Raw genomic sequence first — 19,190 nt, forward strand, 5'->3', positions numbered from 1 at the left:
CACAGATGGATTCAATCCCCGGTTGGTTAAATCCATGGATACCAGAGGGCCGTATGTAAGGGACTTTAGCATCCTCGGAGTTTGGTACCTGCGGTGGTCCTGGAACCAATGCCCTGCGGATACTGAGCGACCATGACAAGTATTAGAGAGGAAGTGGAAAGATTGGAACCCTTGCACAATTTTGGTGGAGATGTAAAACTCTGCAGCCACTATGGAAAACAGTACGGAGATTCCTCAAAAAAAAATTACAGACAATAACTATATGATCCCAGAATTCCACCGCTGGGTATACACCCAAAAGAATTGAAAGCAGGGTCTTAAAAAGATATTTGTACACCCGTGTTTATAGCAGCATTATTCACAGTAGCCAAAAGGTAAAAGCAACCCAAGTGTCCATCAGTGGATGAATAGATGAACAAAATGTGGTCCATCCGTATGGTGGAATATTATTCAGCGTTAAAACGGAAAGAAATTCTGACACAGACTGCAACATGGATGAACCTTGAGGACATTATGCTCAGTGAAATAAGCCAGCTGAAAAAAGACAAATCCTGTATGATTCCAATTATATGAGGTACCTAGAATAATCAAATTCATAAAGACAGAAAATAGGATGGTGATTTCAAGGGGTTGAGGAAGGAAAGAATGGGGAGTTAGTGTGTAATGGGGACAGAGTTTCAGTTTTGCAAGATGAAAACAGCTCTGGAGATGGATGGTGGTGATGGTTCCACAACGTTATGAATGTATTCAATACCGCTGAACTGTATGCTTCAAAATGATTAACATGGTAAATTTTATGTTATGTGTATTTGGGCACAATTTAAAAATTTTTTAAAATAGTGTGTATGGCTATGTACAAAGGAACACCACAGTTAACAAAGATTGGAGGAGGGAAAATCAACAGGTTAAATTCACTGCTGCAGACGTGGTAGTCCAGGGAACGTAGATCACTCCTATATAAATTCTGTTTCGGTGAGTAAGAGTTGAACATGAAAATAGAAAAACAGGACAGAGGATCTGAAAGGGTGTTCACAAAGCAAAAAATTGCAACGTTGGACCTACGTTAGTTAGTGAAAATCTCACCTGACTTGTGATCCAAAAATTGGAGACCGTGGACAAACTGAGACGGTTCCACCACACCAGGTGGGCAAAGATGAAAGTTGGGAGTGTGAGGTTGACACTGGGCTGGGGGAGCAGGCTCCTTTCTGCATGCGGGCGGTGGACACATCTGCCCTGGCAAGCGTTTTTGGCAATGTGTCAAAGTCTAAAATAGGTTCGCCCCCACCCTTTTCTTTTTTAAATTAATTAATTAATTTATTTATTTTTTGCTGTGTTGGCTCTTCGTTGCAGTGCGTGGGCTTCTCATTGCGGTGTGTGGGCTTCTCATTGCGGTGGCTTCTCTTGTTGCAGAGCACGGGCTCTAGGCGTGCAGGCTTCAGTAGTTGTGGCATGCGGGCTCAGTAGTTGTGGCTCACGGGCTTAGCTGCTCTGCGGCATGTGAGATCTTCCCAGACCAGAGCTCGAACCCGTGTCCCCTGCATTGGCAGGCAGATTTTTAACCACTGTGGCACCAGGGAAGTCCCTCACCCCTTTTCTAAGAATTTTTTTTATTGAAGTAGAGTTGATTTACAAGGTTGTGTCAGTCTCTGCGGTACAGCAAAGTGACTCAGTTTTACGCACATAGACATTCTTTTTGTTTGTTTGTTTGTTTGCGGTACGCGGGCCTCTCACTGTTGTGGCCTCTCCCGCTGCGGAGCACAGGCTCCGGACGCGCAGGCTCAGCACCCATGGCCCACAGGCCCAGCCGCTCCGCGGCATGTGGGATCTTCCCGGACCGGGGCACGAACCCGTGTCCCCTGCATCGGCAGGTGGACTCTCAACCACTGCGCCACCAGGGAAGCCCCACATTCTCTTTTTAATATTCTTTTCCATTATGATTTATCTCAGGATATTGAATATAGTTCCCTGTGCTATATGCAGGCTCTTGTAGTTTATTCATTCTCTATATAATAATTTGCATTTGCTAACCCCAAACTCCCAATCCTTCCCTCCCCAACTCCCCCTCAGCAACCACAAGTCTGATCTCTATGTCTGTGAGTCTGTTTCTGTTTCATAGATAGGTTCATTCGTGTGATATTTTAGATTCCACATATGTGATATCATATACTTGTCTTTCTCTATCTGACTTACTTCACTTATGCTGATAATCTCTAGTTGCATCCATGTTGCTGCAAATGGCATTATTTCATTCTATTTTATGGCTGAGTAATATTCCATTGTATGTATGTACCACATCTTCTTTATCCATTTATCTGTCTATGGACATTTAGGTTGTTTCCATATCTTGGCTATTGTGACTAGTGCTGCTATGAACATAGGGGTGCATGTATCTTTTTGAATTATAGTATTGTCCGGGTATATTCCCATCAGTGGGATTGCTGGTTCATATGGTAATTCTATTTTTATCTTTCTGAGGAACCTCCATACAGTCCTCCAGAGTGGCTGCACCAACTTACATTCCCACCAACAGTGTAGGAAGGTTCCCTTTTCTCCACACCCTCTCCAGCACTTATTGTTTTAGATTTTTTAATGGTCGCCATTCTGACTGGTGTGAGGTTGTACCTCATTGTAGTTTTGATTTGCATTTCTCTAATAATTAGTGATGTTGTGCTCGTTTTCCTGGGCCGACTGGCCATCTGTATGTCTTCTTTGGAGAAATGTCTGTTAAGGTCTTCTGCCCATAAAATATGTTCACCTTTTGACCGAGCAATTCTGCTTCTGGAGCTCACCAGAGCATGCATGCCTACCTTGTGGTCATCGCGGAGATGTTTACGAGGCAATTAATTAAAATAAGTGATGTACAATCTGTACCCTGACATTGTAAGAAAACACAACTGCAAGTATAAAAGCTTTCAGTGAAAAATAAAGTAAAATAAGTGATGTGGGGGCTTGCGGTCCAAAGAAGAAAGCCCTTTCCTATATACAATTTGCATCTTTGAAGAATTCTCAGTGCCCTGTGTGTTGGGGTCCCCAAGCCCCGCCCCCCTCCAGGTTCCACGTTTCACTGGGAGAACTCAGTGTACAGTTGTGCTCACAAGTCAGTCCTTAACTATCACACCCTGTTTTATTTTCATCATCAAACCAGGAGATGACATTAGTTCCTTTCTCCATTAGATATTCATGCTTTGAATAACACTCACCAAAATCCATTTAGCAAGGAGTACTAGGCAGCACAAGTCTCCCCAGAATCAAATGCAGGTGGCCTTGTAAGGAGGAAACCTGTCTCACGGCACAGGGAGGGTGGGTGTGCATATAGGTGTCAAACGAATTATGTTCTTTCCACACGCTAGTGTTGCATGGCAAGGGCGCTAAGATGTTCTTGAACCCACACACCCTTTCCTGGAGAGACCAGACATTTCCACGCCCCGAGGCTCTCTCTCTGTCTGTCTGTCTGTCTGTCTGTCTCTCTCTCTCTCTCTGTACCAGCAATTCTGCAGCCCCTCCCCTCCCCTGCCCAGTGCAGTTCCCATGGCAACAGGCTGAGCTGGCCTTTGTCCTGCACACCAGGTGAGAACAGCCTGCAACAGTGGACAACAAAACCAACCGGTGTGGGGAGGGCTCAGGCCTGAGGGACGTCCCCCAGAGGCCGGGGTGTGTTCTTTCCTCGCAATTGAATGGCACTCTTGGACGTTTGTGGAGTGTTAGATGTCCTAAGTCAACTGCAAGCCCATGATGCATTATCTACTTTAATCATTCATTCATTCTTTCATCCATCCATCCATCCATTCATTCACAAACTATGCATTTTACCCCAACAGCCGTGGCAGACCCTCTTCCAGGAGATGGGGATCCAGCAGTGGTTTTCAACGGGGGGCAGGGGGAGATTTTGCTTCCCACAGGGGTCTTTGGAAATATTTTGGTTACCACAACTTAAGGAGGGTGGGTGCTATTAACATCTAGTGCATAGAGGCCTGGGATGCTGCTAAATAAGCATCCTACAATGCACAGGGCAGCCACACGCATGCGTGCGCGCACACACACACACACACACACACACACACACTCAGAATTATTCAGCCCCTAATGTCAGCAGTGGAGAAGTTGAGAAACCCTGGGGAACAACGATGTGTTACAACCAGCCTGGAAAATCCTCCCAGCACTTAACAATCCAAGGGAGCACACAGACCCATCGACGAAACACGATTTGTGTGCTGTGATAAAGAACTCAGGGGTTCAGGGGGGGAGTTAGTAGGGGAGAAAGAGAGCAGGGTGAAAGTGTTGAGTGGTTGTGATGACCGAGGACAGAGATGGATAAAGGCAGGGAGCTAGTCACGGGAAAGGAACATTCCAGCGAGCGGACACAGCACGTGCAAAGGCCCGTTGAGTGCATTCAAGGCAGGACCAGGAGACCAGAGCAGCTGAAGAGCTATTAGGTGGTGGGGGCCAAGGGTTGGATCAAGAAGAGCCTCGTAGATGATAAGAGCTTTGGGGCTTATCGGTTAGCTACTGAAATTATTAATATTGCCGGTGTCGTCAATTTGGAACGCGTAGTCCCAGCCAGGCTTTCTCTGGGGCCCAGAAGGGGACATGACTCAGAGGCCACTGGGAGAGGGAGAAAGAGATCAGGCAGTCGCACAAAAGTAGAACAAATGTTTACTCAGTGACTTCACCAGGCCAGGGGCTGGGCCATGCACAGGACAGGGCGCCTCGATCAATGTGACGGCCAAGGGAGAGGCAGAAGTGGACATATTTTGGATGGCAGAGCTATTCACAGAGATGAAGAATCCTTGTATCTTTAGAATCAGCATTTTTAGATTTGGATGGAGCCAACGGCTGCTGTTACACCATGGTCACTATCCTTATACAGTAACGAGCATTTCTTATGCTTATCATGTGCCAGGCACCATACTAAGTGCTTCCTGTTGAATTCCCACCCAAAGGTGGGTGATATTAACTCCCCACTTTACAGATGAGGCCCCTGAGGCACAGCAGAGAATGGGTGGTCAGCTCTCATTCTAATTGCAGAGTTAGACACCCGCTCCTTCCCCCCTCCTGGGGTGGGGGAAATCCATCACATCACAACTCTCGGGGTTGATGTGAGGATTGAGAGAAGGAAAGAATCATGGGCACACAGCAAACTCAATACGTAACAGCACAAAACACATAGTCTTCAAGTTAAGTAGTATTTTAACATTTGAAAATATTTTTGAAATTTTGGAAAAAAAATTGAAAAAACATTAATGCAAAAAAATCCATGATGAATGAAATAATAAAATTTTAAATACAGAAACAATCTGACCATATTTTGTGCCACGTCATATCGGAGTCTGAGGCAAAAGGAAACGTACACTGTTCTATCCATGCTTTTGTGTATTTTTTAAAGGTAAACTGTTTTCCAGAAGTAGATTTTGAAAATATTATTGGGAACTTCCCTGGAGGTCCAGTGGTTAAGACTCCACACTTCCAAAGCAGGGGGCACGGGTTTGATCCCTGGTCAGGGAACTAAGATCCCATATGCCAGACGGTGCGGCCATAATAATAATAATAATAACAATAATAATAATAATAATTTTTAAAAGACCATCCTTTAAAAAAAAGAAAATATTATTGATCAGTTTGCTTCTGTTAAAGCCAGGAAAGTAGAATTATAGTAAATGCTGGAGTTTTTTCTCTTTTGTATAATTAAAATATTTAAACATAAGATAATGTTGTGAGTTTTAACATGCCTACTTTTCAATTTTAACATGCCTACTTTTCAATATTCTGGAAAAATTAATCCTTAAAAAATTACATTTAAACACATTTATAGGGGCTTCCATTTTCTTTTGCTTCAAGCTTCAATATGGCTCAGCACACACTGGACTTTAAATTTTTGATATTTTTTCCTTCCTTTTGTTGGCATTCATGTTGATCTTTAAAAAAAATTATATTAAAATATTATTTATCTTGGTGATGAGGTTTTTGATGCCTCCTTCAAGCTCACCTCATCCTGGTCCCAGCTCTGCCTTTGAGAACGTGACCTTTGAGCTGAGATGTGAAGATTGAGGAGGAACCAGCCATGGGAATTATGAGGAAAGAGAATTATTATGAGAGGAAATGCAAAAGTCTAGGTCAGGGGGCAGAGGAAGTTTTCAGGGACAGCAGGAAGGCAGGGTGGTGAGAGTGTGGTGACCAAGGATTGAGGGCTGTGCTATGAGCAGCTGTTGGGGGCCAGGATGCCAGTGACCTTGCAGGCACTTCTCAGTCTAGGCAGGGTGGTGAGAGTGTGGTGACCAAGGATTGAGGGCTGTGCTATGAGCAGCTGTTGGGGGCCAGGATGCCAGTGACCTTGCAGGCACTTCTCAGTCTATGTGTGTTGCGGGCCCACTGACCAAGGCTGAGTTGGGAGGGGTGACATGATGTGACTTGTCTGCAGAAGGTCTGGGGCTTGCTTCATGGAGGATAGACTGCTCTGGAGCTGGAAGGACCAGAGCCATCAGGATGTCACGGTTATCCAGGGAGAAAGGGTGGCGCCCAGCTCGAGGTGGATGCAAACAGAATGGATCCTGTTGTGTCTTGAAGGTGGAGCTGAGGCAGGGTTTGTGTTGGCGGGATATGTAGTGTGGACAGAAGGAGAAGACTGGGGCACGGCTTCTTTTTTTTTTTTTTTTTTTTTTTTTTGCGGTACGCGGGCCTCTCACTGCTGTGGCCTCTCCCGTTGTGGAGCACAGGCTCCGGACGCGCAGGCTCAGCGGCCATGGCTCATGGGCCCAGCTGCCCCACGGCATGTGGGATCTTCCCGGACCGGGGCACGAACCCCTGTCGCCTGCGTCGGCAGGCGGACTCCCAACCACTGCGCCACCAGGGAAGCCCTATTTTTTTTTTTTAATTGAAGTACAGTTGGTTTACAATGTGCCAATCTCTGCTGTACAGCAAAGGGACGCCTCCTACACTGCTGGTGGACGTGTAGGTTGGTGCAGCCACTATGGAGAACAGTATGGAGTTTCCTCAGAAAACTAAAAATAGAGCCGCCATATGATCCAGCAACCCCACTCCTGGGGATATATCCTGAGAAAACCATAATTCAAAAAGGCACATGCACCCCTATGTTCATAACAGCACTATTTACAATAACCAAGATATGGAAGCAACCTAAATGTCCATCGACAGATGAGTGGATAAAGAAGATGTCATATTGAAATACATATATACAATGGAATACTACTCAGCCATAAAAAAGAAGGAAATAATGCCATTTAAAGCAACATGGATGGACCTAGAGATGATCATACTAAGTGAAGTAAGCCAGACAGAGAAAGACAAATATCATATGATATCACTTATATGTGGAATCTAAAATACGACACAAATGAGCTTATCTATGAAACAGAAACAGACTCACAGACATAGAGAACAGACTTGTGGTTGCCAAGGGGGAGGGAAGGATTGGGAGTTTGGGATTAGCAGATGCAAACGATTATATATGGAGAATGGATAAACAACAAGGTCTTACTCTATAGCACAAGAAACTATATTCAATATCACATGATAAACCATAGTGGGAAAGAATATTAAAAAAAAAAAAAGGAACGGCTTCTATTTTTTGTCTTTCTGTTTTGAGTTTGGGTTTTGGGGTGGAGAGTGATGCCTTTTATAGAGGCTGGGAAGACTGCAGGTGAGGAGTAGATTATAAGGGAGATTGAAGATTTGTCCTGGGACACGTTAGCTTAAGACGTCAATTTGACATTCCCGGAGCAGTGTGCAGGAGGCAGGAGTTCAGATGCAAAATCAAGGCTGGAGATACAAATTAGCTTGGAGGCAGTTTTTGTAAAGGCAGCTCTGGATGAGAGAGTAGAGGGGGTGTGGAAGCCAACCCCTGAGGTGGTCCCCAGCCTCTCAGTACTCACTCCCCTGTGTGGTCCCCACCCCCAGGATGCTTGGGGCTGACCAGTGCAGCCAGCAGCAGATTACAGAAGTGTCAACGTGTGGTTTCCAATGCCGGAGTGTAAAAGGCACCTTGCTTCCTTCTTGCTCTGTCTTGGCTCTGGGGGAGACCCATCGCCCTGTCACACGGGCACTCAAGGAGCCCTCTGGAGAGCCCCACGTGGTGAGGAACTGACACCTCCTGCCAGGAGTATGAGTAAAGCACCTTGAAAGTGGATCGTCCAGTCCCAGTCAAGCCATCAAATGACCACAACCATGCTCAACGTCTTAACGGCAACCTCACGAGAGACTCTGAACCAGAACCACTCTGGCACTGGGTGACATAATAAATGCTTGTTGCTTTACATCTTGGGGTAACTTGCTATGCAGCCGTAGGTGACTAATGCAGATGGGGAAGGTGAACGTAGACCCAGCCCTGGAGCCCTCTGATACTTAGGGGTGGGGCAGAGGGGTCGAACACCTAGGAGCACCTGGGGAAGCAAGACAAAGGCCGGAGGGAGTTTAGTGACCCCCGAGGGCAACAGAAGGAAGGAGTGAGCAGCTCAAACCTGAGAGCAGGACAGGGACGCAGGCATCGGACGTAGTAGGAGCCAAGAGGTCACTGGCACATCGACAGAGCAACTGCTTGGAGCAGTGTGGCGAAAACTACGTTATGGGGAAACGAGGGATCAGGCAGCGGCCAGAGTGAGTGTAGCCGAAGACTCAGAACGTACACATGCGTGTACATCGGGTTACAAAGCACAGCGTTCAAAGTCGTCTAAATTCTTTCCAGTTACACGTTGGGCACATTTGGGGAATTCCGTTCAGCGGGAATCTGTTGCGGAGGAGGTGACAGACTCAAACCTTAAAAACAAGACTTGGCTGTTCGTAAGGAGTTCAGCGCGGGAAGGAAGGAGAGGGCTGGGAGGCCCAGAGGCTGGAAACCCCACACCCGATGCCTCGAATGCATCAGAATGAGAGGCTTTCTCCTGGGCACTCAGAGCCCCCGACACACACACACACACACACACACACACACACACACACACACACACACCAGTCCCAGGAACTGCTGTGCTCTCCGCAGGGCAAAGAGGGCAAATCAACGGACTCCGAAAGTGTAAACTGAAAATGTGCACTCGAGAAGAGGCCCAATGTACGTCTGGAAACAAGAGAAGGCACAAGGCACAGTATGTCTTTTTCTGTGGGGCCAAAAGGGAGAGTGACACTGAAGGTCTAAAAGGGAGTGAGGAAGTGGGTTCAAGGGAGGGAACCATCAAGGATGTGTCTGTTCATCGAGATTTTTTTTTCAAATATGGGACCTGAAGGGATTTTTTTCAAATTGCAGGGACTTCCCTGGTGGCGCAGTGGTTAAGAATCTGCCTGCCAAGGCAGGGGACATGGGTTCGAGCCCTGGTCTGGGAAGATCCCACATGCCACGGAGCAACTAAGCCCGTGTGCCACAACTACTGAAGCACACGTGCCTAGAGCCCGTGCTCCACAACAAGAGAAGCCACCCCAATAAGCCTGCACACCGCAGTGAAGAGTAGCCCCCGCTCACCATAACTAGAGAAAGCCCAAGCACAGCAACAAAGACCAAACGCAACCAAAAATAAATAAACAAATAAATTTTTAAAAAATTGAAGTATAGTTGACTTACAATGCTGTGCTAGTTCCAGATGCGCAGCGAAGTGATTCAGTTATACATATACATGTATCTATTCTTTTTCAAATTCCTTTCCATTATGGTTTATTACAAGATAGTGAGTATAATTCCCTGTGCTATACAGTAGGACCTTGTTGTTTACCTATTTTATATATAGTACAGTCGTGTGTATCTGCTAATCCCAAACTCCTCATTTATCCCCCCCCACCTTTGCCCTTTGGTAACCATAAGTTTGTTTTCTATGTCTGTGAGTCTGTTTCTGTTTTGTAAATATGTTCATCTGTCATATTTTAGATTACACATATAGGCGATATCATATGATATTTGTCTTTCTCTGTATGGTTTACTTCACTTAGTATGAGCATTCCTAGGTCCATCCCTGTTGCTGCAAATGGCATTATTTCATTCTTTTTTATGGCTGAGTAGTATTCCATTGTATATATGTATCACATCTTCTTTATCCATTCATCTGTCGATGGACATTGAGGTTGCTTCCACATCCTGGCTATTGTAAATAGTGCTGCTGTGAACATTGGGGTGCATGTATCCTTTTGGATTATGGTTTTCTCTGGATATACTCCCAGGAGTGGGATTGCTGGGTCAAATGGTAGCTCTATTTTTAGTTTTTTAAGGAACCTCCACACTGTTCTCCATAGTGGCTGCACCAATTTACATTCCCACCAACAGTGTAGGAGGGTCCTTTTTCTCCACACCCTCTCCAGCATTTATTATTTGTAGACTTTTTGGAGATGGCCATTCTGAACAGTGTGAGGTGATAAGGAACAAGTTCTTTTGAATTCAGCTAAGAAACATGAGAAGGTTGAATAGATGGGGAGCTGAGGTATAGCGACGTTCCAGGCTGATGCTGTGGAAAGCAGAGAGTCAGGGAACGGGCTGGTCCCTTCCTGGAGACCAGGATTATATTTAAAATTATTTGGATGAGCAGATGTGTTTTAGAAGGAGGGGAAGCCAAGTATAACCACTGTGTGGCTGGAAGAAGGGAAGAATAACAAAGTCCCAGCAGACGGGTCTGGGAGAAATGCCCAAACATCTCTCCCTCTCAGAACCCCAAGTTCCCTTTTTTTCCCCTAAGTTCCCTTTTAAAGAAGGACTACAGTCCTGAGAAGACAAAGCTGGGAAGAAGACAGGATTGGGGTCCCAGGGGAAAGAGACCAGAGCAGAACTCTGTTTTTAAAATATAGGTTTTATTATTATTCAGAAATGGGAGTGTCAACAGATCAGGAGACACATACCGTTGAAAAGACAGTTTATAGTTCACAGATCTCAAGAGAAATGGGCGTGCCACACCATGCAGGGCCACATGGGGAAGCACCATGTTCAATCCGGAGGTGAAGAGGGTGCACAGATGTGGGCAAGAGCCTTTATGGTGCTTTCCCTGGGGAAGGAATGGGTGAGGCAGGGAAAGAAGGCTTGGAATAGGCTAGTGTGAATAATTTCAGTGAGATCCAGAGACAGACGCTGTCTCTGGTTGTCTGATACCTATCCTGAGGGATTAGGCAAGTGGAGAGTGGTCCAGAGTGTAAGAGCCCCATAGAGGAGGTGGTTGGAGGTGCTTAGGATGATTTGGTTTACATGTGAAGACCACACTCCCAGGTCAGTTATTTCCTATCTCAAACCATTGACCAGCCCTGGGAGGGGCAGTTTCTCCAGGATCAGCAGGGTCTCAAGATGTCAAAGCATCAAATTTATTATTTTTTAAAAAAAACTTTAAAGAAGTTGATTTTTATTGAATTAGTACCTATTATTTTTAATAACCTGTTTTTCACCAATATAGAGTTAACTTATTTTTAAATGTAGCGTGTACTGGGATTCCCCTCTTTCATTATTAATGGAAAGTCTTAGAAAACTTAAAATATTAGATATGCCTATTAGCTAAATATAAAGTTTTTATTCTTTTTCATTATGGTTTATTACAGGATATTAAATATAGTTCCCTGTGCTGTACAGTAAGACCTTGTTGTCTATCCATTCTACATGTAATACTTTACACCTGCTAATCCCAAACTCCCAGTCTCCACCCCCCCTTCCCCTTGGCAACCACCAGTCTGTTCTCTGTGTCCATGATTCTGTTTCTGTTTCATACATAGGTTCATCTGTGTCATATGTTAGAGTCCACATATAAGTAATAGCGTATGGGTATTTGTCTTTCTCTTTCTGACTTACTTCACTTGGTATGATCATCTCTAGGTCCATCCATGTTGCTGCAAATGACATTATTTCATTCTTTTTTATGGCTGAGTAATATTCCATTGTATATATAAACCACGTCTTCTTTATCCATTCATCTGTTGAGGGACATTTAGGTTGTTTCCATGTCTTGGCTACTGTAAATAGTGGTAAAGGATCAAATTTAAAAACTAGAAAGCATGGTTATTACAAACCTTAATAAACAGTGACCATCAACTGGGAGATTGGGATTGAAGTATACACACTACTATATATAAAATAAATAACTAATAAGGGATATATAATAGCCCTTATTATATATATATTATATATATTATATTAATATATAATATCCCTTATAATATATATAATATATGTAATATATATATTATATTAATATATAATAAGGGTATAGCACAGGGAACCCTACTCAATACTCTGTAGTGAGCTATATGGGAAAAGAATCTAAAAAAGAGTGGATATATGTATATGTATAACTGACTCACTTTGCTGTACATCAGGAACTAACACAACATTGTAACTCAACTATACACCAATAAAAATTTTTTTAAAAATAGTGACCATCAGTGCAAAACTGCACAAAGTCTGCTCTCTTGCTGGCATTTTCAGTCTGTACATCTGATACATTTCTTTCACTGTTTAAGCCAAACTGAATTGCATTTCTTGTCTCTTGGAACCAGATGCATCCTGACAGAATTTTTTCTCTATTTTAAGTCCCCCCCTTATTGAAGGTAAGCTCCATGAAACCAGGAACTGGTGCTTGGTTATTCTTTTGCACCATTTCCCTATGGTCTGGCATCACTAAGGAGATGCCATGTTTGCTGCTGTTGGGACGTGGTTTGTGTAATTAATGTCTAACCCACAACACACCTATAATCACCTTGAGAGATGGTGTGGTTTGCTTACCACCCAATTCTCCGGCCCTCAGCACAGTGCCAGGCACAGAGTGGACCCTTGGGAGGAACTTATGGAATAAATGACTGAATTAGTGTGTTCTAAGTTCCATGAACATGGAGACTGGGTCCTTTTTTTTCTCATCGTTTTACTTCCAGAACCTAGCAGATTGTACACACTCAGTAAGTACCGTGAGGGGATGAGCATATAAACAAATGATTAAACAAATGAAGAATGGATGGTGGGAGACAGATGATATTTATGCCACTGGCACCTGCAGCTGCTGCTCGACTAAAAACTGAAAGTCTGCAGAAACCCCAGAGCCATCCTTTTGCCCATCTGCAAAGACTTAGGAAGCAATTTGAAGGGCATAAAAGATGCACGATTACTGGTGGGAATGTAAAATGGCACAGCTGCTGTGGAAAACAGTGTGGAGGTTCCTCGAAAAAATTAAGCATAGGATTACCGTATGATCCAGCAATGCCCGTTCAGGATATATGCCCAAAGAATTGAAAGCAGGGTCTCAAAGAGATGTTTGTCCACCCATGTTCACAGCAGGATTATTCACAATAGCCAAGACATGGAAGCAACCCAAGTATTTATTGAGGATAAATGGATACGTGACATACAGTGTGTCCATATGATGGAATATCATTCAGCCTTAAAACGGGAGGGAATCCGGATGCATGCTACCAATGCTGAAGACATACGCTAAGTGAAATAAGCCAGTCACAGAGGGGCAAACATCATATAATTCCATTTATGTGATGCACCGGGATGAGTGAAAGCTACAGGGACAGACCGGTGGTTGTCCGGGGCTGGGGAAGGGGAGAGGAGGGGGTTAATACGGAACGAGCGCAGGATTTCTGTTCGGGAAGGTGGAAAAGCCCCGGAGGTGGAGGGTGGTGATGGTTGCACAACTGTCAGTGTGCCTGGCACACAGGAAGTGCTCAATTAATGTTTGTTGAACTGAACACCTGAGCTGCATCCCACATGTAACTCTGAAGCAGCCAGAAGGATTTCACTGGGTCACATCACAACCGAATTTGCACGTATGTACACACCCGTGCACAGGTACCACTCGCTGTCTGTAAAAGGCAGGATTGCGTCGTCACCGTGAAAGGAATACCGTCGCGTCTTCGGGGTGTAGTCCATACGCCACATCTCTGGAGTCATCTCTGGATTTCATCCACACTGAAATTTGGTGGCCACCATCGCCTGTTGGATATGGTGCAGAGTGATCCTTACTCTGTGACCATAGGGAATCCATGGATTTTTTTTTTTTTTCAGGGAGCAAAATGGTCAAGTTTTCCTTTGAGAACATGTAGGAAGAGAGGAAAGCCAACAGAGGAGGTGAAAAGATGGGCAATGTGGTCTGATTTAGCAGCTCTCTTACAGGAGGAAACTTTAGGACTTGGTCGTGTTTGCAGGGGTGTGGAGGAGGAGAAGGCAACATGGACGTCCTGGTTTCATCCCTGTGCAGCTGGGCAAAAGATGGCACCCTCTCCTGAGCTGGGATCGTGGATAAAAGTATCCAGATGCAACGCTGATCTGGAGACACGTTTTGTGTTGAAGGACACCTGTCTTAGTTTGGGTCTCCCCCAAAGCAGGCCCTGACACGTGGTTTTACGCGCAGGTGGTTTATTTAGGAGGTGGTGCTGGGAAATACTGGCAGGGGAGTTGGGAAGAGTGGTGAGGAAGGGAAGGCAGCTAACAGAGGCTGTAGAGTACTTGAGCTACGGAAGAACACATTGGAGCTCACCCCAGAGGGAAGCTCTAGGAAACTGTGTAGAGTACAAGCCCGAGCATTATCTCACCCAAAAGGAGAAAGATCCTGGACTAATTAAACATCAACCCCCGTTATCATGGGTAGGTGGCCTCCTGGTTACCTGGGCCCCTTTTCTGCCATTTTCTACCCATTTTTACCCTTCTGCTCCTTTCACTTCAGCCACATGGCCTCCTTGCTGTCCCTAAGCTGTGCAAGCATGCTCCTGACTCAGAGCGTCTGTTTTCTGTTCTCTTGCCTGGAATGCTCTTCCGCTCTGATATTCCTTTGTCTCCCTCCCTTTCTCCCTCCCTCCCTCCCTCCCTCCCTTCCTTCCATCCTGTTCAAATATCACCACGCCAGAGGTACTCCTTGGCCATCTGATCAAAAACAGCTCACTCCCATTTGAGTTCTATCCCCTTAGCTTTCTTTATTATTCCTCACGGCAGTCATCACCAACCAACACTGCAGTGTGTTTTTGTTTGTTGCCCATCTCACCCACTAGAATGTAAGCCCTATGGGAGTAGGGAGACAGTCTTTCTTGTTCTCTATTCTTTCACTAATGCCTATCACCATGCCTGGCCCCTGTTAGGCACTTAGGAAATATTTTAATGAAGAGAGATGAATTGGATAGACTCCGAGTTCCTTGCAGGCAGAGTTTGTGACTCTTGCCCACCATGTCCTGCTCACGTGGAGATGGGAGCTTGGCACACAGTAGGGCTCCTTCAGTGTGTGCTGGAAAAATGAACAGCGGGAACAGATTACAAGCACCGATGTTTCCACGAGAAGTGTGGTTTCCGGCACGGTCTGCCGAGACTCAAGCAACTAATTATTTTCCTCCAGCAAAGATCCTTCACGTTCAGAGACATTTTTAAAAATTATACTCAGTTCACATTACGTACAGTTGAATTCACTCTTCTCCATGTAGAGTTCTACACGTTTTGACAAACGCACACAGTCCTCTAACCACCCCCGCAATTAATTCACCACCTTCAGAAATTCCCTCGTGCCCCTCGGCAACTAAGCACCCTCCTCTCACCCCTGCTGATCCATCTCTTGTCCCTATAATTTTGCCTTCTGCGTATTGTCAGGTAGATGGAATCACACCACCTCGGAGGGTGATGTGGCTCATCCTCTTATTTCACGTCTGCTCAGATATTAGATCCTCCCTCATCCCTGAACTGCAAACAGCCTGCTCCCCTGCCGCCATGTTATTCCCCATCCCATTCTCCCACCTTCGTTTTGTTCCTAATCTTTCCCACCCACTGACTTGTTCCCTGTTTCCCCCACTGGAGTGAAGCCTCTGGAAGGGCATGGTCTTTGGCCTGTTCTCACCCGAATCCCGTGCGTAGCACAGCACCTAGCCCACTGTGGATACCCTCAATACTTGTTGAAGGAACAAATAATCTTCTGATTGCCTAAGGCCCGGGGGGGAGTCCATTTGGTGCCTGTTTTTACTTCCCCTTTGGGTCCCTATGCCTAGGACAGTGCCTGGCACACAGTGGGACTCAGGTGGTGTTTGTTGACTGACTCAATGAGTGAGTGACGAGGACGGGTAACGTTCATACTGCCGGGGCTTGCGGTAGATTAACGGTTCCTTTAAAAAGTCTACAGAGGGAGTTCCCTGGCGGTCCAGTGGTTAAGACTTCGCCTTCCAGTGCAGGGGGTTTGGGTTCAACCCCTTGTTGGGGAGCTAAGATCCCACATGCCTTGTGGCCAAAAAAACCAAAACATAAAATAGAAGCAATATGGTTAACAAATTCAATAAAGACTTTGAAAATGGTCCACATCAGAAAACTCTTTTAAAACAAAAGGCCTGCTGAGCCAGACTGAATGGCCGTTCCTCCCCCCACCCCCGTTCCCCCACTGTTCTGCAGCACTCTTTTTCATTTTAATGCGCGCAAGGGACTTAAGTGGACCACTGCTGTCCAGCCTTCAGCCTGGAGAGTTTCTTATAGTTCTCCCGTCCCCCCTCCCCAACCCTGCCTGGAAGTTCGATCATCCAGCCTGTGCTTCTTGGACAGTGACTGGCTGAGGCTGTTGCCATGGAGACTGCAGCTGGAGCTGGGGAGCCTCAGAGACTGGAAGTTTCCATGATTTGGCTAAAGATTCTGTGTGGTTTAAGAATGGTGGTGGTCCAGCAAATAATAGGAACTTAAGAAATGTTTGCGAATGAAGAGATAACTGCATCTCGAGGGGTCACCTAGTGGATGGTGGAGGGACGGGCATCACGTACCTCATTTCTACTTGTACTTCGAAAATCTTCTCATCGTGGGGCTGGAAATCTATATAGTCAGCGTTTGAAGTCATCCATCCATCCACTGACCCATCTGCCCCCCCCATATTAATTATGTTTTTTATTTTCTGTATCTTATGATGCTTTGACATCTCCGGGGGGGGCGGGAGAAGCTGCTCAGAGACCCCGGGGGAGACTGCCCCTTGAAGGGCTGCCTAAGCCCTAAAGATAATAACATCTCGCCTACAAACATCTTTCATATGCAGACCAACAAATCCAAAGCCTATAGCCCCAACCATCTTCTTCACCTGACCCTCACACATCAAGCCCCTGTTTCCTGCCCTGAATCATCCCAGGGCCGGCTACCAGGCACTAGAGACCACCCGCTACAGCCCAAAGCCTGAGGAATTATTCAAACTAGCCAACCGTAAGCTGTTCATCCTCTCCTGCTTTGCCTTTCCCATGGAAACCCCAGTGAAGGACCTGGCTAGACCTTCCCCTCCTTCCTGCCTTCTCCTGGACCCTGGGGCCTCCCCTGTTGCCCTGAGTGGCTCGCCCCTTCCTCTAGGGAATGTAAGTGATAAAAATCTTTCAATGGCATTAGGCTCTCTGTAGTCACTCAGTGACCCACATAAATCAAACCTCCCCTGGGTACCAGTGAGAACAGCCCCCAACACCCACCCATCCCCTCACCTGCTGAGACCTTTACTCTGGTCTTCCTGAGATTTTCCCATAATTTGGTCCCCCCTTCACGCGGGTCTTTGCTCCAACATCACTGCCTATGACCACCAGAGCTAAACCAGAGCAGCCCCTCCCTTTCCCTCTCTATTTTTTTTCACCCCAAAGCCTTGCTTCCCCTGACATCATAATATTACTATTTATCTCACACGGTAACCCATCCTCTGTGTCAATATCCGTCTGCTTCTGGCTGCGGGGCACACAGACCCTCGTCGCCAGAAGACAGTGCTTACATCAGCACCTTTCTAAAACGTGTGATTTCTTTCAGAATCCACAGAGACCCAAAGAGTAAAATTTTGACACTGTCCCAAAATACATTTATTTTATTTTTTTAAACTTTAGTTATTATTTTTAAAAGTTTATTTATTTTTTTATTTTTGGCCATGCCAAAATAATCTTATTTCCCGGACCAGGGATCCAACCCGTGCCCCCTGCAGTGGAAGCGCAGAGTCTTAACCACTGGATCACCAGGGAAGTCCCCCAAAAATGCATTAAAAAAAAAGACAACTTAACTGTTGTATTAGTTACATAAAACAAAATGCAGCCGTTGCCAGTGTACAACCAATGGGTTTTGACAAATGTACGCAAGTGTGTAATCAACCCCACAATCAAGAGGTATGACATTCCAGGGGCTTCCCTAGTGGCACAGAGGTTAAGAATCCACCTGCCAATGCAGGGGACACGGGTCTGAGTCCTGGTCCGGGAAGATCCCACATGCCGCGGAGCAACTAAACCTGTGCACCACAACGACTGAGCCTGTGCTCTAGACCCCGTGAGCCACAACTACTGAAGCATGCGCTCCTAGAGCCTGTGCTCCACAACAAGAGAAGCCACCGCAATGAGAAACCTGCACACTGCGACGAAGAGTAGCCCCCACTCGCCGCAACTAGAGAAAGCCCACATGCAGCAACGAAGATCCAACACAGCCAAAAATAAAAATAAATTTTAAAAAATTTTATTTAAAAAAAAAGATGTAGGACATTCCATAGATGCATTTTTATGAAGAATAAACAGTCCATGTGTCACTGGTGAGGCACTGGTTATCTGATGAGGATTGACCACCACCCACCGCATCATCTCCTGGAGGGGTTGTGTCTCTCTCTCTCTTCTAACATAGTGTCCTGCTCAGGGTGGACCCACCGTGAATATTTGTAGGATGAATTGTCAGATGGAAGTCTCTTCAAGCAGACCCTAATCCCTACAAGAAGAAAAAAAAAGAAGGGAGGAAAATAATTTTCTCTCTACCCTTTAAGTTCTTGACTTAAAGACCCCTGTAATAAAAGATTAACAACAGAAAAACAGAAGTTTATTAACATGGGAGATACCCAGGGGAAAATGAATAACTCCCTGAGGTGGCCTAGAATTGGGGCTTAAATACCATCTTAATCGGAGAAGTGGGGCTGGACGGAGTGAATGATTTTCAGGAAAGATGAATGGGCCCTTAGAAGAACAGACAAGCAGTATGACAAGATAGTTTGTGACAACGTTTGTCTGGGTGTGGTGTCTGTGTTGAGTCTCCTCTTTGTGATAAGAAGTAGTCTTTCTTGGTTGACGAAATGTCCGGGAGGGGATTTCTGACAAGTGAGTTACCTTTGGAGGATCTGTCTTTAGGCAAATAAGGGAGTTCAGAGAAAGCTTGTCTCTGCATTTGCTGTTTTCAAGTGCCTGCAGCTCAGTGAACTAATACACCAAAGTCCCATTTTTGGGGGTGGCATGTCCTGAACTCCCACGGTCATATTTTGGGGTGGCCTGTTCTGCTGTCCTCCAACATCATGTCAGTT

Source organism: Hyperoodon ampullatus, assembly GCF_949752795.1.
Source record: "Hyperoodon ampullatus genome assembly, chromosome: 18".
Classification (NCBI taxonomy): Eukaryota; Metazoa; Chordata; class Mammalia; order Artiodactyla; family Ziphiidae; genus Hyperoodon; species Hyperoodon ampullatus.